General features: G+C 35.8%; 1 protein-coding gene across 3 annotated transcripts in view; it reads right to left on the minus strand.

The window, feature by feature from the left end:
* The window catches only part of LOC101897029 (sex peptide receptor), a 396,118-nt gene that overhangs the window by 153,653 nt on the left and 214,754 nt on the right, over positions 1–27,711 (minus strand). For all 3 annotated transcript variants that reach the window (XM_059122553.1, XM_059122554.1, XM_059122555.1), the window contains exon 3: positions 9,092–9,282. The gene's annotated coding sequence lies outside the window, so the exon portion shown is untranslated. The remainder of the gene's footprint in view (positions 1–9,091; positions 9,283–27,711) is intronic.

Consider the following 27,711-nt stretch of genomic DNA (forward strand, 5'->3'; position numbering starts at 1 on the left):
AAAAAACAAAACGCTCAAAGAAAGCGAAATAAGCATCCAACTTTCTTCAAATTTCATAAGTGCACACATTTTTGCTTACTCAAGATCTGTTGTGAAGATGATGTATATCTGTGAACCCTTTCTGTTACCTCACACCAATAGGGTCACAATTTTCAATACATTTATCTGTCATGACTTGCGAAACAAGTCAGCGATTCTTTACAACTTGCTATATTTAAATATTTATCTCAAGCAGAAACCTGAGATTAATATGGAATTTATGATTTTGCATAAAATTGAATCAAACTGTTCGATTTTCTTGTAATTTTGCCCATACCAATATTTTTATCTGTATCAGATGAAGTTTGAAAATGGAATACTTCGGTCGACCATATCTGGAACCTCACGCACATTTTAACATTTTCTAAAAATTACCACACATCTCATATAAGGTGAAGAAAGTAGTCGAAAGAGTCTAAACCTGGCACGTCGCAATATTATTATCATATTTATTAAAGTCCGATACGAAATGGACAATATAGGCCCGTCCTTCGGAACCTACTTTACAGAGGCTTAACAATATGAATAATCATAATATAAGTTAATATATATTTAAATAATCGAACAATTCCTGGGGGTATGCATATGTCGGCAATACCAACGGATATTTATACCCCACACCACAAGGTGGTCAGGGTATTATGTCTTTGTGCATTTGTTTGTAAAAGGCAAAAGGAAACGAGATAGACCCATAGTCCCTTTTAATGATCTGCATAGAATCAAATTCTGAGTCGATTTATGCATGTCCGTCCGTCTATGTATTTGTGTAAACAAAGTACAGTTCGCATTTATTGCCCTATCCAGATGAATTTTGCACAAATCATTTGTATGACCCAAGGACGAACCCTATTGAAATTGGAGATAATCGGTCAAAATTTAAATATAGCTCCCATATATATCTTCGTCCGATTTGCTTTTTATTGTCACCAAACGTGTAATATCAGCCCGAATAGGCCGAATTAGGCCTAAAAATAAGTATGCCAAATTTGATCGAAATCGGTTCAGATTTGGATATAGCTCCCATATATAACTTCGTCCGATTTACCATTTTTTGTGCACCCAACGTCTAATATTTGTCCAAATGAGATGGAATTTGGCACATACGACCGAATTTAGTCTAGAAGGTAGTATGCCAAATTTGGTGAAGATCTATTCAGATATAGTTATAGCTCCCATATATATTGTTCATCCGATTTCTAGTATTTGTTTCCCACAGCCGTAATATGCACTCCGTAACAACGATATTCAGGGAAATATATCAAATACAGCTCAGAAATATCTTTGCCAAATTTTATGGAGATCGGTTCCGATTTGGATATAGCTCCCATATATATCTTTATCTGATTTCAAATTAAAATGCTGCGGCATATTTAGTCCTTTGAACTTTAAATTATAATTATAATCATAGCGTGTATGATTGAATTCTCCCATAAAATCTTTTATTTGTTATGCGCAGCTGTACTAAATTAGCAAAGTGGTGTAGGGTATCAAAAAGTCGGCCCCGCCCGACTTTAGGACTTTCTTTACTGGTTTTTAACTTGTTATATATTTGTTTTAGAATACAATCCAGTATGAAACCGGTTACAAAGCAAGAATCACTTCATTTCTCATTTCACTTCGCTATTCGAACACTTTTTTGCTAGGTAAGTTTCTGTAGCCGGACCGGTCTATGTTTACTCTTTTTTTAGGTCCTTTAAATTTCAGCCACAACCCACATATGTCTGCATTTGTTTCATATTTATTTCTAAAAATGAATTTTTAATGGTTTTCTTTAACCTCCTTTGAAATCTTTATTGTTTTTCAAAATAGCCGACTTCTTAGCAATGCAAAAGTGTTTTTTTTTTTTTGTTTGTTGCTATTTCTTTAATACTCTTTTAATTTAATAGAGCATTCTAAGAGCCAGGCATGAAAAAGTGGTAGCCGGACTTAACGTTGTTTATTTTCTTAATGGCCATCACCTCTGGCCGCAAAGTTATGAGGTTTGTTGGTCATAAAGTCTATTGCATTTAAACGATTATAATGGGCGGCACATCATATTGCAGAACATTAAAAATGGCTATGAATGGCAAAATAAAAAGAAATGATAAAAAGAAGAAGAGGGAAAAATGAAAATTTCCTTTTTTAAACTCTTCTTTTTTATGGCGATTAGCTCATAAATATGTATTATTTAATATAATGTTCGCATGGCATTGCTACCGCCTGTAAAAATTTATTTCTTTCAATGTCTGAAATAAATTAAAAGTCATATAGCGTAGAATGTATTAATGTGTCAAGGTAGCCAACCAGCCAGCCATTCGGTAAAATTGTATTTTTCCAGTTAAGTGAACACTTCTACACTCACACATTATTTGGTGTCCTTGCCTTCACATTCATTAGATCCTTTAATGCTTGAATTAAACTTTCCCCAAGTAATTAATTCATAGGTGTGAATCTTTTCTCTTTTCATGTGACAGAAATGCCATTGAATTGCCACTCTCTTTTTTTGGTTAAGCTTGGTTTGGGATTAAAAGCTTTTTGTCGTAATCTTAATACATAGGAAAAAAAAACACACACACGGTTCTAGTTCAACACATCATAATGGAGAAATCCAATTCCAGAACATTTAACATTTTAGGACTCTGTGGTTTTTTCATGTTCATTGTCAAGGACATTTTGGGTAATAAAATAAAAACAATATGTGGCAGGCACATTTGTACATACATATTTAACATATATGAATATATGTGTTTTGGTTGAGTGTGTGAGTTCTGCACGTAAGCAAAAACCCATAGTCATATTTGATAAATTAATCTATCCGAGAAGACACGTATATGCTAAACATATGCAATGCTTGTCATACCGTGACATTGCGTGACCCTCCACCATTTGGAAGGAACTTGAAAATTAAAAAAAAAGAAAAAAAAACTACTACCTAATGGGGACCCTACGAAGACGTGGACCTGCTTACGAAATTTTTTGTAATATGCTGTAGTATCCATTACGAACTTCAAATACGAAATTTGAAACAGTTCCAGTGAATAATGCCTCTAAGATCATTAAAATATCGAATATCGAGAGGTATCGTCATATGGGGGCTATACGATACTCCGCCATAGGTTGTAGTACCCAATACAAAATTTGAAACGATTCCAGTGAATAATGTTGCTACAATCATCAAAATACCAACTATCGGGGGGTACCGCTATATGGGGGCTATACGAAAACGTGGACAGGCATGACCCATTTACGAACTTAACCTGTCTACTGGTAAACTATGCATATTTCAAATTGTGGTCTTCTGTCGCATGGTGGAGGGTATAAAAAAATTCAAAATTTATTGTATACCCTACGCCACAGTGTGGTAAGGGCATTACGTCTTTGTCCATTCGATGGTATTATGGAGAAGGAAGCAAGATATATCAATAGTTACTTTTGAGGATCTTCATAGAATCACTTTCTGAGTCGATTTATGCATTGTCGGAGATAGCATCAAATTTTAGAATAAGTTTTAATTTGTTCGAATTGGTCATCTTTGGCACGAATTATGGCCCTCAAAGAGCCAATGAAATCGTCACATGCTGCTCTGTTGCTCTGTGGTATTTTTACCCATTCACGGTGATGCGCTTGCTTGAGGTGATCGACACTTTGGTATTTTTTAGTGCCAACCTTGTTTTCCAAAAGACTCCAGACACAATAGTCCAGCGGATTGGTATCCGGAGATTTTGGTGGCCATTGTGTGCTGAAAATGAAGCGAGGAACCTCATTTTGTAACCATTCTTGGGTGGCGCGTGCTGAGTGCGATGGTGTCGAGTCCTTTTGGAATGTCCAAGTTCTGCGGCCAAAATGTTTGCGTGCCCAAGGCTTTGATACACCCTCCAGAATATTTTCGCGATAATATTCGCCATGTATTCTAATGCCACGGTCGATTAATATGAGCGGAGAGCGACCATTGGCTGTTATGGGGGCCCACACCATCACCTTGGCCGACGCTTGATTTCTGATGGCCAACCGAAGGTGCACATTTTCAGCTGACCCCTTTGGCAAGTAAACACGATCATTTTTGTTTGTTTACAAACTGCTGGACAACGAATGTTTTCTCATCAAAGAAAACCAAATTCGGCTGTTCACCACTTTCGGCCAAGCGAACCAACTCTTTAGCTCTTTTGAGTGTAAGTTCATGCACTTTCTGGAATTTCAATGGCTTTATCCGGAGCTCATTTTGCAATATTTTCCTAATGGAATATTGCGATATGTTCTGCTCACCAGTCATTTTTCGGCAACTGCGACGCGGGTTTCGATCAAGTCGCTTCTTTAATTTCGAACCATTTCTGCTCTGTTGCAGTTTTCTTCCATCCACTTCTTTGACGTCGGGTTACGCAACCATTATCACGGTAACGAGCGTTGGCACGAGACACAAAAGTTTTATTCATATGTAAATGCTGGAGTGCTCTAACGATAGCCACTTGTCGTTATCCAGCCAAATATAAAGAAATCACTCTTGAATTCCATCACGAATAACTTTTTTTCTGGAATAATCTCACCTAAATGCTTTTGTTAACATTATAATGACCTGTCACTGGAATAATTTTAACAGCTGTCGGACGAGTGTCTTAGAAATGACAGCAGTCTGAAGCTGGTTGCAGTCTTTTCATCTCACCCTGTACTTGATGTAATTTCCTCACAAATCGCTGAAAATCGGTTCAGATATATCCATAGCTCCCATATATATGATTCATCCTATTTAGTTTTTTAAGTCCCTCACTTCCGCAATATGCACTCCACAACTATGATATTTTTGTGGGCATCAGACACTGCTCGAAAATACTTCTGCCAAATTTTATCGAGATCGGTTTAGATTTTTATATAGCTCCGATTGTAAGTTATTTCTCACCATATATGTAATATCAGCGCAAATTGAATTCAATTTTTCATATTCAACCGAATTTTACCATTTGGTGTAACTCGTTCGGGTATATCTATTGCTCCAATAAATATTTTTTAATATAATGCTTATCGAAGTCATGCCATGAACTATATAGCAATGTTATTTGGTTTAAAATAGGTATGATCTACTTCACATAAATTCTCAATATAAACGTTTTTGCTACGGGAGCTCTGCTATAATCGCCTATTGGTGTAGGGTAGCATATAGTTGGCTCCGTCCGACTTAATATTTTTAAGTTATTATACCTCTATGGGACAACAAAATTAAAATTATTCAAATCACAGAAAAAAAACTACCGAATTATAAAAATAAGTTAAAAATAGAAGACACGTGTATCGGCGATGGGGAAGCTTACATCGCTCAGAGTCAAATGTAAGTAAATATTCGGAACTAAACCTTGATATTTAAATATCCACTAAATCTGGATTTTTGATTTTCGGTATGTTGTACGTTGCGGCTCGAGGATGCAACACCATTTATGGACGAACTTAACCAACACGAAAATGGGAGACCACTGTCAAATACGAAGTCTGTAACATAACTACTTGATCTGCACAGCGTAGCTGGCACCTGCTTCTATTTTTTAATGCATATATTTTAAAACATTTTATTCATTAAATTAAATAACTACAGTGGACCGGAGTGTGCCTTATCTAAAACTGATAGAAAATATTTGGATGACCAAATTTTGAAAAAAATCAAACACCTATAAACAGTTTTTGGGAATTATTGTTAATCATATTTTAAACCTTTTTAGGGGGAGGTAATAGGAGGAATGAGGAGGAATGAGGAATGAGTATTGCTAATTGTGAACCTTTGTGGCAGAGATAACAGAAGGGATGTGTCGATATATATCATCTTCACGTCAGATCTTGTACTTATAAAATTAGTAAAGAAAGACCAAAGTCGGGCTGGGCTTACTTTATGATAAACTACACCATTTTCCATATATGATAGAGCTATATATAATAATTAAATTTTTTATGCGGAATTTATGAGAATTGAAATATACCAACTATTATCGTTATAATTTAAGGACGAAATAAAACTAAAATATGACAGGCTTCTGTTATATTCAACTAAATTTTGATGAAAGAATTTGTGTCTGAACCGATATTCATCAAAATCCATCCTATTTGAGCTGATATCACACTTTTTAGGCACAGTAAACGTGAAATCGGATGCAAACATATATGGGAGCTATATAAAAATATTAACTGATCTTTGTAAATTAAGCAGAGGTATATCTATCTCAGAGTTGCCATCAAATATCGGTGAGATTATTTTACGGATGTGGGGGATAAAATACAAAATCGGATGAAACCATTTGGTGCACAATAAACGTAAAATCGAATGAATACATATATGGAAGCTATAACCAATCTGAATCTATCTCGATAAAATTTCGCAAAGGTATTTCTGAGCTATATTTGATGTATTTCTCCAAATGTCGTTGTTAGGGAATGCATATTACGGCTGTGGAGGAAACACAAATCGGATGAAGAAAATGTATGAGAGCTATATCTTAACCGATTTCCACAAATTTTTACGTACGTATTTTTTTACTGGACGGACACCATAATTCGATTCAGAATGTGATTCTAAGCAGATCATTAAAAGTAACTATGGGTCTAACTCGTTTCCTTCTCCATGTTACAAACAAATGCACAAAGTCCTTTATCACTATGTAATGTAGGGTAAAAATAATTCTATGTGTGAAATCTAGCTGTTATTTTGCCTCTTGTGGGAGGGGTATCAGAAGGAATGGTCCGGCATATTCCATCATTACACAAGATCTTGTGTTAGTACACATATTGGGATGTGCGATATTTGAGGGAAATCGGATGCTCATTTCGTATTTGATGAGAGTCATAATTGTTCAAAATTTTGACCATTGTCGGGGAGGTACCGGGACAAGTGATCCGATATATCATTACATCAGATCTTGTGTTGATGAGGGTATTGGAATGTGTGAAATTTGAAGACATTCGGACACATACTTCACATTTTATAAGATTTTCAAAATTATGACCCTTTGTGGGAGAGGTACTCGATGGAGTGGGTCGACATTATCCATTTTCGCACCTGACCCAGCACTTATTAGGATTTGCAAGGTTTTCCCAAAATCGAATGATCCTTTCATTATCTATGGGTTAAATTTTCTTTTCTTTTTAAATTTTGATCTTTTGTGAGAGTGGTCAGAGTGCCCGTCTCCGAACTCGATCTATGTTACACTATAATAATAAAATGCACAAAGTTTGGATCAAATCGGATACTCGAGAGTTGTCGTGGGCATCAGCCAGACAGACAAGCTCGACATTCCGTTTGTAACTCATCGAAATAATCATTTTTGACCCAACAAAGTATATATATTTTTGATCAGCGTAAAATTCTAAGACGATTTAGCACTGTCCGTCTGTTGCTACAGTCTACACGCTACAGTCTAAACGAATTAAGATAGGAAGCTAAAATTTTGCACAGATCTCTCTTTTGTCTGCAGACAGGTTAAGTTCGAAGATGGGCTATATTGGTCCACGATATCGTATAGCCCTCATATAACGGTACCCTCCGATATTCGGTATTTTGAATATGTTAGCCACATTTTTCAATGGAATTGTCTAAAAATTCACACAAGTAGTTCCATCTGAATACTTTACCCTCTGAAAAAGAATTGTCTATATAGGTCCACGATATCGCATATCCCCCATATAACTGTACCCCCGATATTCGGTGTTTTGATGATGTTAGCCACATTTTCAACGGAATTGTCTGAAAATCCACACAAGGAGTTCCTTGTGGGCACTTTATACCTCGGCATAAAATTATCTATATAGGTCCATGATATCGTATAGCCCCCATATAACGGTACCCTCGATATTCGGTATTTTGATGATTTTAGCCACATTTTCAAATCGTATTGTCTGAAAATCCACACAAGGAGTTCTATGTGAGCACTTTACCCCCTGAAAAGGAATTGTCATATATATCAGATATAAGTGCGAACCGTATTAAATGGTATTAAACTTGGAACAGTCAGGATTAGGGTGAACGGTTAAAGCTGGAATTTTGCAATTTTGCTTAGCGGTTCCTGTTCGTGGTAAGTTTGTGATTTTATAAAAATATTCTACTTTGAGGAATAGACAGACAAAACAATAAAATAAAATTGTCTATGCAAAAAGTGCCAGATATACCGAAATAGTATTTTTTCGAATTAAAAAAAAAAATATTTCAAAAATTAATTGTTACATATATATTTGTAATATTTTGGACCCAAATTCGGTCATACATTGATGTGCAATGCAAATTTTAAAAAAAATAATTTCCTTTGCCTTTACCTTCAGCTCCATCAAGTTTTTTTTTCCAAACAACCAACTCTACCTTACTTTGAAAAATTGACAAAATTATTAGATATCACATCATTCAATACATTTCAAAAAACTAAAAACAAAAGTTTTCCGTGAAAATGGAAAAATATCCATGCTCACAAAAGTGACATGTTTGGGAAAATAAAAACTTTATTTGACAAGTCTGTAACGAGTTTTGCACAAGACTTTGTTCTTCCCCAAAACTACATCCACTCTCAATATATTTCCCCATGAACTGGTTAAAAATGCCTCAATTCAATTAGAAAGAAAAGGAAAGTTTTTTTTACGCTTTAACTTTATTGCCTGCCAGGCAAAGAATGTGGCTTGGAAGCGTTTTTCATGCATACACATGACTCGCTCTCTTCCGTCTTTCGTGGCAAACGAAAACTGCAGGCAAATCGCCTCAAGTTTGGTGCATAAAGTGCGCGTCCATTTCTCAATAGCTAGAAGAGATGGCGAAAAAAAGAAAAAAAAAAAAAAAACAAATAGACAACAGGAAAAGCAACAAAACTGAACGACGGGTGTAAAACCTATACCTCTGGTCTACCCGAATGCAGATAAATGACCCAAGGCAAACCAATAAATGACAGCTGCATAAAAAACAAGGTTTGTTTTCCTTAAATGCCAGCTCTTGAATTTCATTGCAAAACAAAAAAAAAAAAAATGTAAAACAAAAACGAAATAAAGGATGGATCACATCCTTGTCGTCGTTGGTGTTATTCTTGTTGTTTCCTTTTCAATTTTCATTTTCAAAGAGACTTACCTGAAACTGACAATTTCAGCGATGTTTCATTAATGGACCAGCTTTTTTTCCATTCTGGGTCAAACACTGTTTTCGTTCATTCTGGTATTCTGAATATTGAACATACATGGAAAATTCTATACACTTTTTATTTCTTATCGGTTGACTTGGTGTATGGGCGCTACTTCATTCATTCCAGTAGCAAGGGATGTCTGCAAGAAAATAAGAAAAAAAAAAAAAGGAAAACCAATGAATATATGAAAGGCGATATGAAAGTAGGAGAATGATAAAAAATACTATCTTTTTGAGTACAAGCATATATGAAGAAGTAACAAATACCGTGATTCTCCATCGATTTTTATTGAATTCATGAAATATTGAGTACATGAAATGTGGCTTAATAAGGAAGGGTCAGAAGTAGCAAATACCAAGAACATGGCCAATGAACTGCGTCAGTCATGAAATATTGATTCCAGTGGAGTTAATATATAATGGTGTTCCTTTGATATGTTTGTTAAGGAAATGTGGAGAATCTCAGGATATTATATCGTATTTATAATTATTAATAATCTTAGGACTTTGTTGGGGAAATACTATAAAGAGCAGCCCGATATTGGCCAACCCCCTACAAACATTTCGAATAAAACAATGGATATCTATATTAATAAACAAGTAAGCAAAGACTATAGTAGTGCGGGGCCGACCATACTATATGTTAGAAGCCCCCTATGTCCTAATCCCTTTTGTAAGTTTTCGCTTTTGAAATTATTTCATGGAGCACTGCCCAGATATTACCTTTAGCATTTTGACCAGGGGCATTTGCCTAATATTTACGCACTCCGTCGTGCTGTTAGTTGTTGTGGTCCATTTTACTGCTAAATATAATAATTACACTCTTCCCTGTCCTTAACTCTCTTCTCAGGTGTGTCGATTGTCTCCAATTCTGTGATCAGGAAATTTTTTCTGTTTTTGGGTCATTTGAACTCCTAAATATTTTGCGATCATCTCCAAAAACAAGAGGCCCCTCTGTATCTCTAAATTTAGACTCGTCTATATGATTTGTTTGTCTGAGATATTTGGCTATATTCGTCAAAGAAATCATCATAAAAAGGCCAGACGTTCGCCTTTTGTGTATTTCGGATATCATCTGTAAGCAATGTTGGTATTATTTCAGACAAAAGTAGTGGTCCATTCTACCCGCTGTCCTAATCTCTAACTTCATGCGAGATTTCGTGTCATTTAGTTTCTATTTGTGGCCTTTATAACGGCTGTAAAATCAGAAAAATTTTTAGTTGTTGGTCCATTTCGACCCCTTATATATTGCGGACATATTTGAAAACAATAGGCCTAGCCCTTCTGAGCCCAACCCTACCGTTTTTCGTTAGGATCGGACGATATTTGCAATACTTATATAATATCCCCAACCTGTGTTGTAAGGTGAAAAAAATATAACAAGATATTATAAGTCAAATTGAAAAAATCGCATGCGATTAAAAATATGAAAAATTTTTTTGGTCCATTTCAACCCTTAAATATTATGCGATCATCTCCAAAAGAATTAGAGTTCTATTCTCACCCTAGCCCCACCTCCATTCTAAATTTCGTAAAGATCGGGTCATAATTGCGACCTGTAGAGTGATTACAAATTAACATGGACAGACGAACATACATAGCTAGATCGACTCAGCTCGGCGAGTTAGGAAGATCCATATATACTTTCCTATGTGGGAAACCAACATTTCGTGGTGTTACATAATTTTTGGCCCAATCAAGCTTATAATACCCCCATATAAAAAGTAAAGTAATTGAAAAACTCTGCAAATTTTGCGTGAGGGTCACTCTTGGTTCGAAGGGGTTAGATAAGGCTGGATTTTTGGATATACGTACTAAAACTTTACGCAAAGTATGAAATGGAGGTAGTAGAGCTAGAACTCTTAAATTTGGAATAAGGGACAAGGAGAGAATGTCTGATAGATGTACCAAAGGATGTTTGGAAGTTTGCACTTTACGTTTATTAAAAATACAAAAATGTACCACATTTGGTACAATTTCGTATCATGTGAAGAGTTAGATCTAAAAACTTGAAATTTTGATTTTATAATTTCGATTTGGGTGACCTGATGTAGATGGAATTCTGAAATTTTTGAAATAAGATGTCTATTGCATTCTGGGATTGAGGAATGTAGGAAGTTTTGAAAATTCGTACTTATGTGTACTAAATGATACCAATTTGGTACAATTTAAATTTTGGGAACACCAATCCGGAAATTTAGAAATAAGATAACTATTGCATTCTGGTAATGAGGAATGTAGGTAGTTTTGGAAACTCGTACTTATGTGTACTAAATGGTACAATATTTTGTAGAATTTAAATTTTGGGTGTACCGGTTTAGTTGGAATCCTGAAATTTGAAGAAAAAATTCTATTGAACTGTGCGATGTAGATAGTTATAAAAAATGTGTACTTAAGTGTACTAAATGGTACTAAATTTGGTACAATTTCGATTTAGGTGTACCAATAGAACTGATATCCTAAAAATTTAAAATAAGATTGCTGTCGGAGTGTGGGATTGGGATATTTAGATAGTCGTGGAAATTTGTACCTATCTCTACTATATGCTACTAAATTTGGTACAATTTGTATTAAAGCGAACCGAAAAGGATGAAAAGCTGAATGTTGGAATTGGGATTACTGTGGAAGTGTCGGATTGGGGTATGTAGGGAGCTTCGGAAGTCCGTACTTATCCGTACTATATGGTGCTTAATTTGGTACAATTTGGATTTGGGGGAACAATAGAGCTGCTATCCTGAAAATTGGAAATAAGATTGCTGTCGGAGTTAAGGATTCTGAATTTTCTACTTATCTGTACTATATGGTATTAAATTTGGTACAATTTGAATTTAGGCGAACTGATAACGATGGAGTGCTGAATTTTGGCATTGGGAGTGTAGGATTAGGGTATGTAAGAAGCTTTGAAAATTCGTTATTGCATGTACTGTATAGTACTAAATTTGGTACAATTTGGATTTGGTGGAACCGATCTGGATGAAATCCGGAAATTAGGAAATAACATTTCATTTGGATTGTGTGATGCAGGTTATTATGGATATTTGTACTTATGTGTACTAAATGGTACTAAATTTGGTATAAATTGAAATTGTGGTGAGTGATAGAACTGGAATTCTGAAATTTGGAATAAGAGTCACTGATGGAGTTCAGGATAAATGTTCAAAAAGGTTTTTAAGGTTACGAAAAATTCTAAAATTCTACTAAACTTCTAAAATGGTACTAAACTCATAAAAGGGTACTAAACTCCTAAAAATGTACTTAACTTCTAAAATGGAACCCTTTGGTATTATATGAATAGATAGAGATAAAATTTCGCTATGAGAAATAAGGTAGGGGAGTATTATTTGGAGGTGTTTTTGGAAATGTTTACTAAGTGTGCGAACTGTACTAAATGGTACTAAACTTGAAACAATTTTATTTAGGTTCAACGGATGAAGCTGGAATTTTGAAATTTTTTTTTTGGCGATAGGTTTGTTTTAAAGAGGTGGTTATGAAAACGAAAAGTACTAAATGGTACTATATTTGGTACAATTTGGTATTGAGTGAACAAAAAGTTCTTGCAGTTTAAAATTTTATGTTAGGCTCCGTGTTCATGTGGTCACTGTGGTTTTGGAAGTATGTTTTAAAATTATAAATTTCGTAATGGGGGAATTACAGAGCTGTGACTATATGATATCCTACACCACTATGCATATTTAGTAGAGCTCCCGTAACAAAAGAATTTATTTGGAGTAGATTGTACCACCAATCAACATTTGGCTTTAGAGCAGTTATAGTTTGGTTTCAGAAGGAACTAATATATGGGAGACACATCCAATTCTGAATCGATTTTTACTAAATTTGACAGAGACATATTTTTACTTTATACCAAATAACATTGCTATAGAGTGCATGAGAAGGGTCATATTAAAAAAAATACAAGTTAAAAAGCAGTAAGTTCGGCCGTGTCGAACTTTGAATACCCTCCACCATTTGGAATGAATTCGGAAATTTAAAAAAAAAATAAAATTCTTAAAAAATTCTATTAATTTTTAAAAATACCGAATATTGCCGTTATATTGGGGTCTATACGACGTGGACCTACATCGGCATTGTTTGCCTTGAAATAAACGGTGAATAATGTAGCTAAAATCATCAAAATATCGTATATAGGGAGGTACCTTTATATCGGAGCTGTGCGAAGACCTGGACCAGCATAGACAATTTTCTGTCACAGGCTATAGCATCTATTACTAACGTCAAATACGATATCTCAAACAATTTCGATGGGTATTGTACCTAAACTTGTCAAAATAACGAATATAGGGAGGTACTGTTATATGGGGGCTACACGAAGAGATGGACCTACATGACCCATTTTCTGCCTTAAGCCGTAGCATATATTACGAACTTTAAATATTAATTTTGAAGCAATTCCGTTAAATAATGTCGCTAAAATTATAAAAATACCGAATATCGGGAGATACCGTTATATGGGGGCTATACGAAGACGTGGACCTACATGGCCCATTTTCTGTCTTAAGCCGTAACATCTATTACGAATTTTAAATATTAATTTTGAAACAGTTCCGGTGAATAATGTCGCTAAAATCATCAAAATATCGTTATATGGGGGCTATACGAAGACGTGGATCTACACGGCCCATTTTCAGTACCAAAAGTCCTGCATATATAATACACATTTGAGTAAAATTTTATCAACCAACTTCATTTCGTTCGGAAGCTAGAGTGATTTCCACAGACGGACAGACAGACCGATATTGATAAATCGACATAGAATTTTATGCTGATCAAGAATATATATACTTTGTGGGGTCTGAAATGGAGACTTCGAGGTGTTATAAACGAAATGAGAAACTTAATATACCCTCCATACTATGGTGGGGGGTATGAAAATATATGTTTCGAGGCCGAGTTCCACAAAATGGAAACGAACATCTCGAAATTCCTTCGATTTGAGCCGATATTAGTCATTATTTCAAAATAAATCTGAAATCGGATTGAGGATATATATGGGAGCTATAACTTAACCGTTCAAGATAAATTTTGGCAAAGGTATTTCGGAGCTCTATAAAATATCTGGTACCAAATATTTTTTTTGTCGCATGGATATTACGAATGTAAGGGACTTAAACACCAAATTGGATGAAACATATTTGATTTACTTGCTTCTAGACTGAATTCGGTTGGATGTGCCAAAATTCAAGTCATTTGGACTTATATTGGCCATTTTGTGCACAATTAACCCGAAATCGGTTGAAGATGTATCTGGGAGCTATATTCTAATCTGAACCGATCTCGATAAAATTCGACAGAGTTCTTTTCGAGCAGTATCTGATGTCCGGTACCAAATATCATTCTTCTGGAGTGCATACTACGCATGTGAGGGACTTAAAACCCGAAATTGGATGAAACATATTTGATTAACTTGCTTCTAGACTGAATTCGGTTGGATGTGCCAAAATTCAGGTAATTTGGCCTTATATTGGATATTTGGTGCAAAACTAGCCCGAAATCGGTTGAAGACATATGTGAGCTATATCTAAATCTGATCCGATTATCATCAATTTCAATAGGGTTCGTCCGTGGGTTTGATACTTGTTAACTTGTGTAAATAAAAATAAGATGCGTTAAAACTCATCATAACTCCCAGCTCGTCAATAAGGAAGAGATTCGCTCGTATATGCTAATAGATTCCCCGAGCCTCCCGCACATCTATAGAAAAGGCTGAGTCTATAACTCTAGCATGGATAGACGCTCGGTGAACCTTAAGCTCTTTATAGAATGCCGAGCCTCCATGCCGCCTGTAAACTTAGTAAAGAAGTTTTGAATTTACCAAAATATATTCAGTCGAACTTTTACTTCAGGCGACCCATAATATAATAGATATGTATTTAGAATACCTACAGTGCTGGTATATTGATTCTCCTATCCATACCACACCTGCAGAAGGCTTGCCATACAAGACATCCGAAGAGTATGCTTATATCTGACATTTGGAAATATTTTTTTTTTTTTTTTTTTGGGTTTCTATTTATGAAAGTTTGGCACAATATTCTCCTTCCCCTTACTGTCATGTCAACAACAAGAAAATCATCCAAGTTAATTGTTAATAAACAATTTCCATAAAGTGTTTGTATTTAAATAACATAGTTCTAATTGCAAGACTATGTACTCGGGTCCCCTTCCTTGTTGAATGTACGTGAGTGTGTGTGTGGCCACATATTACACTTACTGTTGTGGTAGTGGTAGTTGGCACACATTTTCCCCTTGTTTATTCACATTCAAGGTTTTCTCCACATCTCTTGACCAAACAATTATAAGTAAAGAAATCTCTAAAGTGCATGAAATGAAAATGTTGCCAGTTTTGTGGGGTGTGTGTGTGTGTGTGTGCTGTGTGACGAGAGGGTGACTTATGTAATATTTATATAAAATGTAGCACATTTTTTAAGAGTCACAAAAAATTATTTTCTTGACAGGATTATTTTAAAACTAAGGCATCAATTGATAAGAAATTCTTTTTCGTCATTATGCCCGTAAAATGATTTCCTCGACGAATTATTTTTAGCATACCTGTTAGCTTCTTTTGTATCTCAGCGCTCAACATGTGTGTTAGTGTGTGAGCGTTACTTGAGAATAGCTCTTAAAATACTAATTTAAATTTACACGTATATACGTATATACATTCATACATACATACATGTAAACCTACATTCATACTTAGATACGTATGCATGTATCTGTTGCATACACCTACAACGGAATTTGAGCGAAAAAAAAAATAATTTGTTTACTTTCCTTTCAAAAGCAAACAATGCACAGAGAAGCAAACAAAGATAATCATTTTTCAAGGTGGGTATTAAAATAATTTCCCATGCTTAGGATGTTTTTGTAGAGATTATCACATTTAAAGGTGAGAAAGCATTACAACATACACAGACACACACACACACACGCACCCACGAGAAATTCTTTGCCATTATTAAACGATGTTTACTTTTGCATTACTCTTCGTCTTTGTTTAGTAGAATGGAGGATATAAAAACGATATAAATCGTCACGAGGGAGCAATTTTGTACTTAGCATCTTCATACCGGCAATGTGGAGAAACATTCATCGATTTATGTTATTTTAGGTCTAAGAAAAAATATAAATGTTTCTTTAAGGAGAATTTTACATTATATTTTAAATTGTTTACAATTTAGGAATAAATGTTTAAATTCAATTATCATGTAGGTCAAAATTAATCATACCCTCCAACATTATGTATTGGGGGTATTATAAGTTGAATTGGGCCAAAAAAAAAAAAAAAATAGTAACGAAAGTCTTAAAGTCAGGCGGGGTCGACTTTATGATACCCTACGCCACTTTGCTAATTTAGTAGAGCTCGAAAAGTTTTTGTGGGAGAATTCAATCATACACGCTATGATTATAATTATAATTCAAAGTTCAAAAGACTAAATATGCCGAAGCATTTGTATCTTTTAAATGTATTGCCCATTTGATATATATGGGAGCCATATCCTAATCTGAACCGATCTTGATAAAATTTGGCATGGATATTTCTGAGCTGTATTTCATATATTTCCATGAATATCGCTGTTACGGAGTGCATATTGAGGCTGTGGGTAACAAATATAACAAATCGGACGAACAATGTATATGGGAGCTATAGCTATATCTGAACCGATCTTCACCAAATTTGAAATACTACTTTATAATGCCCTACACCAATTTGCTAATTTAGTAGAGCTCCGCATAACAATTAAAAGTTTTTATGGGAGAATTCAATCCTACACGCTATGATTATAATTTAAAGTTCAATGGATTAAAGATGCCGAAGCATTTTTATCTTTTAAATTCGGACCTCTATTGCCATTTGGTGCACAATTAATTTGAAATCAGATTAAGATATATATGGGAGCTATATCCAAATCTGAACCGATCTGGATAAAATTTACCAAAGATATCTGTGAACTGTATTTGATATATTTCCCTGAATGTCGCTGTTACGGAGTGCATATTACGGCTGTGGGTAACAAATACAACAAATCGGATGAGCAATATATATGGGAGCTATAGCTATATCTGAACTGATCTTCACCAAATTTGGCATACTAGCTTCTAGACTCAATTCGGTGCCAAATTCTATGCCATTTGGACAAATATTAAAAGTTTGGTGCACAATAAAAGGTAAATTGGACGAAGTTATATATGGGAGATATATCCGAATGCGTACCGATCTTGATAAAATTTAGCAAATGTACTTCTGAGCTGTATTTGATATATTTCCCCAAATATTGTTGTTACAGAGTGCATATTACGGCTGCGGAGGACTAAAATAATAAATTGGATGAACAATATATATTGGAGCTATAGCTATATCTGAACCGATTTTGATCAAATTTTGCATAATTATTTTCAGGGCTAATTTGGTTGTATGTGCAAAATTCCATACTATTCGGGCTGATATTACACGTTTGGTGCACAGTAAAAGGCAAATCGGACGAAGATATATATGGGAGCTATGCCTAAATTTTTACCGATTATCTCCAATTTCAATAGGGTTCGTCCTTGGGCCAAACAAATGATTTGTGCAAAATCTGGATCGGGTAATAAATGCAAACTGTACTTTGTTCACAAAAATACATGGACAGACGGACGGACATGCATAAATCGACTCAGAATGTGATCCTATGCAGATCATCAAAAGGAACTATGGGTCTACCGCCTTTCCTTTAGCCTGTTACAAACAAATGCACAAAGGCATAATACTCTTACCACCTTGTGGTGTTGGGTATAAAAAGCTATATAATGTTTCTGTCTCACAGTGCTGAGTCGATCTAGCTATTTATGTCCATCCGTCCGTCTGTCCATGTTAAATTGCAATCACCCTTCGGGTCGCAATTATGGTCCGGTACACACGAGATGCATGGAGGTGGGGTTTATGTCAGAATAGAAGCCTATTGTTTATGGGGTTGAAATGGGACATAATCAGATCTAAAAATTAAACTGTAGACCAATCGACATGGAATTTTGCATAGTGCTGGGAAGAAGCTTACCAATTTGGCGGGTTTCACTTTTTTGTAAAAAAAAAAATCAAATAAATAAGAAAATGACGATCGAATATATCTAATTTTACAAAATACATGAAAATGTCCCTTCTTAACTTTACATTGATGCTAACCTGTGATATTGCATATATAGCAAAATATATACAATCTTATAAACCAAAGAAGGGGATATTAGTTCGACAACTTATAACTGACAATAGTCATCAATTCAGAATGACATTTTCGCAGAAAAGAATAAAATCTAGAAAACTTCATAAAACAATGTCTGAAATGGTTTTGAATACCTTTCAGCACGACAGGGGCATAAATATGGGGTCAATCAGTAAGGAAAAGTCATAAGTCGGGCGGCACCGTCTATATGATACCCTACATAACAAAATAATTTATTTGAACTAGATCATACCCCAACATTTGGCTTTAGAGCAGTTATAATTTGGTTTCAGAGGGAATTAATATTTGGGAGGCATACTCAATTCTGAATCGATTTTCACGAAATTTGACGGAGACATTTTAATCTTATATACAAAATAACATTGCTTTAGCGTGTAGGATATTACTTCGAGAATGATCTTATTACAAAATATACATCGGACCAGAGTTCCACAAAATGGAAACGTACGTCTCGAAATTCACTCTATCTGGGGTGATATTTTGCACAATAAACCTAAAATCGGATTAAATATACAGGGTTTGAGATGAAAAAACTGCAACTAATTTCAGACTGCTGTCTTTTCTAAGCCATTCGTCCGACAGCTGTTAAAATTATTCCAGTGACAGCTCAATATATTTTTTGCAAGCATGCAAAAGCATTTTGGTGAGCATTTTTCAGAAAAAAAATTATTCGTGATGGAATTCAAGCGTCATAGCGTGATTTCATTATATTTGGATGGAAAACCACAATTGGCTATCGTTAGAGCACTCCAGCGTTTAAATGTGAATAAATCTTTTGTGTCTCGTTCCATAGCTCGTTACCGTGATGCTGGTAGCGTAGCCCGACGTCAAGGAAGTAGGCGGAAGAAAACAGCAACATCAGCAGAAATGGTTCGAAAAGTAAGGAAGCGACTTGATCGAAACCCGCGTTGCAGTGGCCGAAAAATGGCTCGTGAGCTCGAACATATCGCAATATTCCATTCGGAAAATATTGAAAAATGAGCTCAGGGTAAACCATCGAAATTCCGAAAAGTGCAAAAACTTACACCGCAACAGAAAGAAAATAGACTCAAAAGAGCTAAACAGTTGCTTCGCTTGCCTAAAAGTGGTGAACTGCCCAATTTGGTTTTTTTCGATGAGAAAACCTTCGTTGTCCAGCAGTTTGTAAACAATCAAAATTATCGTGTTTACTTGCCAAAGAGGTCAGTTGAAAATGTGCACCTTCGGTTGGCCACCAGAACTCAAGCGCCGGCCATGGGGATGGTGGGGGCCGCCATAACAGCCGATGGTCGCTCTCCGCTCGAATTAATCGACCGTGGCATTAGAATATATGGCCAATATTATCGCGAAAATATTCTGGAGGGTGTATTAAAGCTTAGGACAAGCAAACACTTTGGCCGCAGACCTTGGACATCCCAACAGGACCATCGCACTCAGCACGCGCCACACAAAAATGGTTACAAATGGCCACCAAAATCTCCGGAAACCAATCCGTTGGACTATTTTGTCTGGAGTATTTTGGAAAGCAAGGTTGATACTAAAAACTACCAACGTGTCGATCATCTCAAGCAAGCTCTTCGCCGGGAATGGGCCAAAATACCGCAGAGCAACAATAGGGCAGGGTGTGATGGTTTCATTGGCCGCTTGAAGGTTACAGTTCGTGCCAAAGGTGACCAATTCCAACAAATCTAAACTTATTCTAAAATTTGGTGCTATTTCCGACATTTTTGCTTTCATTCAATAAAATTAACCACTGAAGAGATCAACCACTGAGAACACCAAGTCATGAGGTATCATTATATGTGGACTGTATCGGAAAAAGGACCTTTATTTAATATTTTTCAGCGAGGAGTAAACTTTTCCAACAGGTAACAGGAAATATTAAATTACAGCGGATTTGGTTGGAAATTGTGGCTGAAACCTAGAAAACTATTAGGTACTGCTATATACATATAGGCTATACCTGAATATGGGTCGATTTATAAGCCATTTTCAGTTCCAAAAGTCCTGCCAAATATCATTAATTTACCGTAAATATTGTAGGGAATATCGTTGAGTCGTTAAGGAATTTCATCCTTTTGTCTGATTTCCGACAAATATTTCGAGGTTTGGCAAACGGAATGGCAAAGTTGATGTATCCCTCATCTTCTGGTGGAGGGCATGAAAAGTGGCCAATCTGTAATCTTCCTTTTACACCACTCTCTATATTTTTTATCCACAAGTAATTTTTGCAAATTGCGAATTTTTTAATGAATAACTTAAATTCTACTCTTACAGCTGTTTTTTTTAATTTCCTCAGAAGCCGAATCGTTTTTAATTACATATTTACATACCAGGCTCAATATAATTGTTTGTTTTCGTTTTTTATTTGTGCATTGTTTGTGCGGTCTTATTGTCAGGCGAATTTAATGAACTTAATTATGTTTTATTCAGCATCTCATTTTTATGTGGCATAATTGCAGTTTTATTGTTCAGCCTTAAATCTCGCTCTATCATTAATAAAATTTAGAGTTACCAAGTGATGCGCAATGAGGTACAGATTTTACTATTCCAATTTCTTTTGTGGTCGGACACAAAATATAAAACTCTTTCAATGATCTGAGAGTATAGAGTATAAGGACGAGTTTCCTCCGGTCGCTGGAATATACTGCCAGTTTGAAGGGGTTCGTCACGGAAAATTTATTTTAAAGTGACTGATGGTGATATGAAAAATCCAAATTACCAAAACACAAGTTAAAAAGTATCAATCGGTTTTCCCGACAGATGTATACCCTCTGCCTATGTTCCATTGTTTAAATATTTTTTGACTTCAGGTATGATTATTCAAATTGAAGACCCTCTAAGAAGTGCGTCCCGAAGAAATGGGCCAATATTCTCCATTTCGTATCAGACCTAAATAAATATAATATAAATATTGCGACGTGCCAGGTTTGGACTCTATTTGTTACTTCCGTTACTTTATAGAAGATATACAATTTTTTTTTTAGAAATTCGACCTTTATCGACAGATAAAAATATTGGTATGACCGAAAATATAAGAAATTTGAACATATCCATTTTTTGAGAAATCATAAATTCTATATTCATCTCATGTTTCTGGTTGAAAGAAATATTGAGATATAGGAAGTTGTAAAGAAGGACTGGGTTATTTCGCAAGTTGTAACAGGTAAAAGTATTGAAAATTGTGACCCTTTGTGGGTGAGGTACCAGCAGGGATTGACAAATATATTTCATCTTCATAAGAGATCTTGTGTTAGCAAAAATGTTTAAATGTGTGAAATTTTAAGAGAGTTGGATGCTTATCTCGATTTCTTTGAGCGTTTTTTTTTTAAATCGAACAGCGTTGGCATATTTGTTCGGGATACCATAGAATTTTTTATTGTAAAATAGGCAGGCTTAATCCCATTGTTTTTGGTTTTACAAAAACAACATTTGCTTATTAGTGAAGAAAGATGGTAATTTTTATTAGGGGGTAACTCAGGAAATACCTTGGTTTCGGAAACATTTCATCATTTTCCATCACTAAACAAATGTTTTTTATATAAACAACAAAGATAGGATTAAGCCTGACTATTTTACAAAAACAAGTTTTTAAAAATCTCGGACCCTATGGGGAGATACCAGAAGGAATGATCCAATCTCTACCCTCTATAAAAAAGATATTGTGTCGATAGAAATGTTGAGATGTTGAGATGTGCCAAGTCTTCATAGCAGATCTTGTGTTAGCAGAAACAAGTTAAAAAGCTGTAAGTTCGGCCGGGCCAAACTTTGAATACCCCCCCGCCATTTGGTACAAATTTCAGAATTTTCAAAAAATTAAAATCCATTAAAAATTCTGCTAAAATCTTAAAAATATTGAATATAGCCGTCTATTAGGGTCTATAAGACGACGTGGAGCGGCATACGCAACTTTTGTCGTAAGCCTGCGCAGACAATTTTCTGGCATAGGCTGTAGTATCCATTACGAACTTCAAATACAAAATTTTAAATAATTCTGGTAATTAATGTCGCTAAAATCATCAAAATACCGTATATATGGGGGGTACCGTTTTATGGGGGCTATACGAAGACGTTGATCTGCACGGACAATTTTATGTCACAGACTGTAGTATCCATTGCGAAATTCAAATATCAAATTTGAAGCAAGTCCGGTAAAAAAATGTCACTAAAATCATCAAAATACCGAATATCGGGAGGTACCGTCACATGGGGGCTATACGAAGACATAGACCTACATGGCCCATTTTCTGTTTTAGGCTGTAGTATCCATTAGAAACTTCGAGGTGTTACAAACGGAATGACAAACTTGATATACCCTCCATACTATGGTGGAGGGTATAAAAATGGGATGTGTGATATACGAAGAGAACCGTATGCCTATTTCGGATTTTTTTAACTTTTTGGTTATTCAAAATTTGACCCTTTATGGAGGAGGTATCAGAAGGTGCAGATATTCTGAGCAGATCTTGTTTTTTAAGAAATAATGACATTTGTGAAATATGAAGAGAACCGGATGCTTATTTCGGATTTTATAATCGTTGTGGTTATTCAAAACATTGAGCCTTTGTGGGGGAGGTACCATAAAGAATGATCCAATCTCTACCCTCTTTATAAAAGATCTTGTGTTGATAGAAATATTCAGATGTGCCAATTCTGAATGGAATCGGATATTAATTTCGCTTTTTAGGAGCCTAATGGATATTTAAAATTTCGACTCTTTGTAAGAGAGGTACCAGAAAGAGTCGACCGATATAATCCATCTTCTCGGCAGATCTTGTGTTAGTAGAAATAATAGGATGTGTGAAATATGAAGAGAACCGGATGTCTGTTTCGGATTTTATAATCGTAGTGGATATTCAAAACGTTGACCCTTTGTGGGGTAGGTAACAGAAGGAGTGGACCGATATATTCCATCTTCACACCTTATTTTGTGTTAATGTAAATATTGGAACGTGTGAAACTGAAGACAATCGAAAGTTTATTTCGCATTTTATGAGATATATAATTAAGCTTATTGTAGACCCCTTTGTAAGGGAGGTACCAGAAGGAGTGGTCCCATATATCCTATTTTTACACAAAATGTTGGGTTAATAAAAATATTGTAATGTATAAAATTTCATGACAATCGGACTCTTACATCAAAATGAATGAGCGTTGTATTTAAACAAAAGTTTGACCCTTTGTAGGGTAGGTAGGTAGGGTAGATGGAGTGGAACGATATAGTCCATTTCCGCACCTTACCTAGCACTAATGCAAATATTAGGATTTGCAAAGTTGAAGAAAGATCGAATTATCCTTTCTCTTTCCTTGAAGTAAATATTTTTTTGGAAATTTTGACCTTTAGTGGAGGAGGTACCGATTTTGCCCCTTCTCCGAACTCGATCTAAGTTTGATAATAATATTCCGATGTACTAAGTTCGGACCAAATCTGATACCTCCTTCCAAAGTTATTGTGAGCATCAGCCAATCAGACAGAAAGACGGACGGACGGAAAGACGGAAAATTTTCAAAAAAATAAAATCCAATAAAAATTCTTTTAAAATCTTTAAAATATCTAATATAGGAAGGTGCCGATATATGAGGGGATATACGATATAGTGGACCTATAAAGACAAATCTATATCTGCGTGTAAAGTACTCTCAAGGAACTCCGTGTGTGGATTTTCAGACAATACGATTGGAAAATGTGGCTAAAATCATCAAAATACCGAATATCGCGGGGTACCGTTATATGGGAGCTATACGTTATCGTTAACCTATATAGAGAATTCTCTGTCGGTGGGTAAAGTGCTCACAAAAAACCCCTTGTATACAAAGAACCCCTTGTGACCATTCCGTTGAAAAATATGGCTAAAAACATCAAAATACCGAACATCGGGGGTACCGTTATATGAGGGCTATACAATATCGTGGATCTATATAAATAAATCTCTGCCGGGGTATAAAGTACCCACAAGGAACTCCTTGTGTGGATTTTCAGACAATTCCGTTGAAAAATGTGGGTCAAATCATAAAATACCGAATATCGGGAGGTACCGTTATATGGGGGATATACGATATCGCGGACCTGTATAGACAATTCTCTCTCAGGGGCTGAAGTACTCACAAGGAACTACTTGTGTTGATTTTAAGATAATTCCATTGAAAAGCGTGGCTAACATCATCAAAATACCGAATATCGGAGGTTACAGTTATATGGGGGATATACGATATCGTGGACCTATATAGACACTTCATTTTGAGGGGGTAAAATGCCCACAAGGGACTCCTTTTGTGGATTTTCAGACAATTCCGTTGAAAAATGTGGGTAAAATCATCAAAAACCAAATATCGGGAGGTACCGTTATATGGGGGCTATACGATATTGTGGACCTATATAGATAATTCTCTGCCGAGGTATAAAGTACCCACAAGGAACTCTTGTGTGGATTTTCAGACAATTCCGTTGAAAAATGTGGGTAAAATCTTCAAAATATCGAATATCGGGGGGTACCGTTATATGGGGGCTATACGATATTGTGGACCTATATAGATAATTCTCTGCCGAGGTATAAAGTACCCACAAGGAACTCCTTGTGTGGATTTTCAGACAATTCCGTTGAAAAATGTGGGTAAAATCTTCAAAATACCGAATATCGGGGGGTACCGTTACATGGGGGCTATACGATATCGTGGACCTATATAGATAATTCTCTGCCCAGGTATAAAGTACCCACAAGGAACTCCTTGTGTGGATTTTCAGACAATTCCGTTGAAAAATGTGGGTAAAATCATCAAAATACCGAATATCGGGGGGTACCGTTATATGGGGGCTATACGATATTGTGGACCTATATAGATAATTCTCTGCCGAGGTATAAGGTACCCACAAAGAACTCCTTGTGTGGATTTTCAGACAATTCCGTTGAAAAATGTGGGTAAAATCATCAAAATACCGAATATCGGGGGGTACCGTTATATGGGGGCTATACGATATTGTGGACCTATATAGATAATTCTCTGCCGAGGTATAAAGTACCCACAAGGAACTCTTTGTGTGGATTTTCAGACAATTCCGTTAAAAAATGTGGGTAAATTCATCAAAATACCTAATATCGGGGGGTACCGTTACATGGGGGCTATACGATATCGTGGACCTATATAGATAATTCTCTGCCCAGGTATAAAGTACCCACAAGGAACTCTTTGTGTAGATTTTCAGACAATTCCGTTCAAAAATGTGGGTAAATTCATTAAAAATACCGAATATCGGGGGGTACCGTTATATGGGGGCTATACGATATTGTGGACCTATATAAATAATTCTCTTCCGAGGTATAAAGTACCCACAAGGAACTCCTTGTGTGGATTTTCAGACAATTCCGTTGAAAAATGTGGGTAAAATCATCAAAATACCGAATATCGGGGGGTACCGTTATATGGGGGCTATACGATATTGTGGACCTATATGGACAATTCTCTGCCGAGGTATAAAGTACCGACAGGGAACTCCTTGTGTGGATTTTCAGACAATTCCGTTGAAAAATGTGGGTAAAATCATCAAAATACCGAATTTCGGGGGGTACCGTTATATGGGGGCCATACGATATCGTGGATCGATATAGCCCATCTTCGAACTTGACCTGCCTGCAGACAAAAGAGAGATCTGTGCAAAATTTTAGCTTCCTATCTTAATTCGTTTAGACTGTAGCGTGATTACAATAGACGGACAGACGGACAGACGGACGGACAGGGCTAAATCGTCTTAGAATTTTACGCTGATCAAGAATATATATACTTTGTTGGGTCTAAAATGATTATTTCGATGAGTTACAAACGGAATGACAAAGTTAATATACCCTCCATACCTTTTTTGGTGGAGGGTATAAAAATTAAAACCATTCGCTGGTATGTAAAAATTAGGCTGTCACAAGTCTTTAAAAGGGTGGACTAATTTTTGTTTTTTTTTTTATACCCTCCACCATACTATGGAGGGTATATTAATTTTGTCATTCCGTTTGTAACGCCTCGAAATACTCATGTCAGACCCCACAAAGTATGTATATTCTTGATCAGCGTAAAATTCTAAGACGATTTAGCCATGTCTGTCTGTCTGTGTGTCCGTCTGTCTGTTGTAATCACGCTATCTTTCGAACAAATTGAGATAGAAGGCTAAAATTTTGCACACATGTATATTTTGCCAGTAGGCAGGTTAAGTTCGTAAATGGGCCATGTAGGTCCAAGTTATCATATAACCCCCATATAACGGTACCTCCCGATATTCGGTATTTTGATGATTTTAGCGACATTATTCACCGGAATTGTTTCAAATTTGGCACTTGAAGTTCGTAATGGATACTACAGCCTAAGACAGAAAATTATCTGTGAAGGTCCACGTCTTCGTGTAGCCCCCATATACCGTACCCCCCGATATTTGATATTTTGATGATTTTAGCGACATTGTTTACCGGGATTGTTTCAAATTTCGCATGTGAAGTTCGTAATGGATACTTCAGCCCGTGCCAGAAAATTGTCTGTGTAGGTCCAAGTCTTCGTATAGCCCCCATATAACGGTACCCCCATATTCGGTATTTTGATGATTTTAGCTACATTATAAACAGATTTTTCTTCAAGTTTCGCATTTAAATATTGTAATAACTTATGACAAAAGTTGCCTGTGCAGGTCCACGTCGCCGTATAAGCATTTGGTATTTTTAAGATTTTAACAGAATTTTTAACGGATTTTATTTATTTATTTATTTTTTTTTTTTGGAAATTGCCAAGTTTGTACCAAATGGTGGAGGATATTAAAAGTTCCGCCCGGCCGAACTTAAAGCTTTTTTACTTGTTTTTTTTTGTTCTTATCATTCCGGTTCTTGAGGAGGAATCTGGAGATTTACAGTAAATTCCATTGAATTATACACTTCTGTGTTGAAGGTATCAGAAGAATCTATTTCAAAATTTGTTTTTATTCCGCACATAGATTATAATTAATACCAATTTTTTCCCAACACTATGGCAACCCCGGCCGACAAATGCATGCAAATGAAGTGTCAATTGTTCTTTTGCAAAATGTAATTTGGTATTTTTGGTTTCATGCACAATACATCAACAATAGCAACTACTACTACAACAACAACAATATCAACACCTACATGATTCGATAAAATGAAACCTCTCAATTCGTGGAACCGCACTGCATCAATATTTTATTACATTCATGGCCACGCAGCCACACTGCCAACAACAGCAATGGCATCGGAAAAGGGCAACACCCTCAAGAAATCATGTCGAAGCTAAAATGCCAATCACCCTAACAATTACAACTGGCTTTTGTGCATTTGCCGATCAGGCATTTGATAGGTAGGT

This window comes from Musca domestica, unplaced genomic scaffold (genome assembly GCF_030504385.1).
Source record: "Musca domestica strain aabys unplaced genomic scaffold, Musca_domestica.polishedcontigs.V.1.1 200, whole genome shotgun sequence".
In the NCBI taxonomy this organism is placed as follows: Eukaryota; Metazoa; Arthropoda; class Insecta; order Diptera; family Muscidae; genus Musca; species Musca domestica.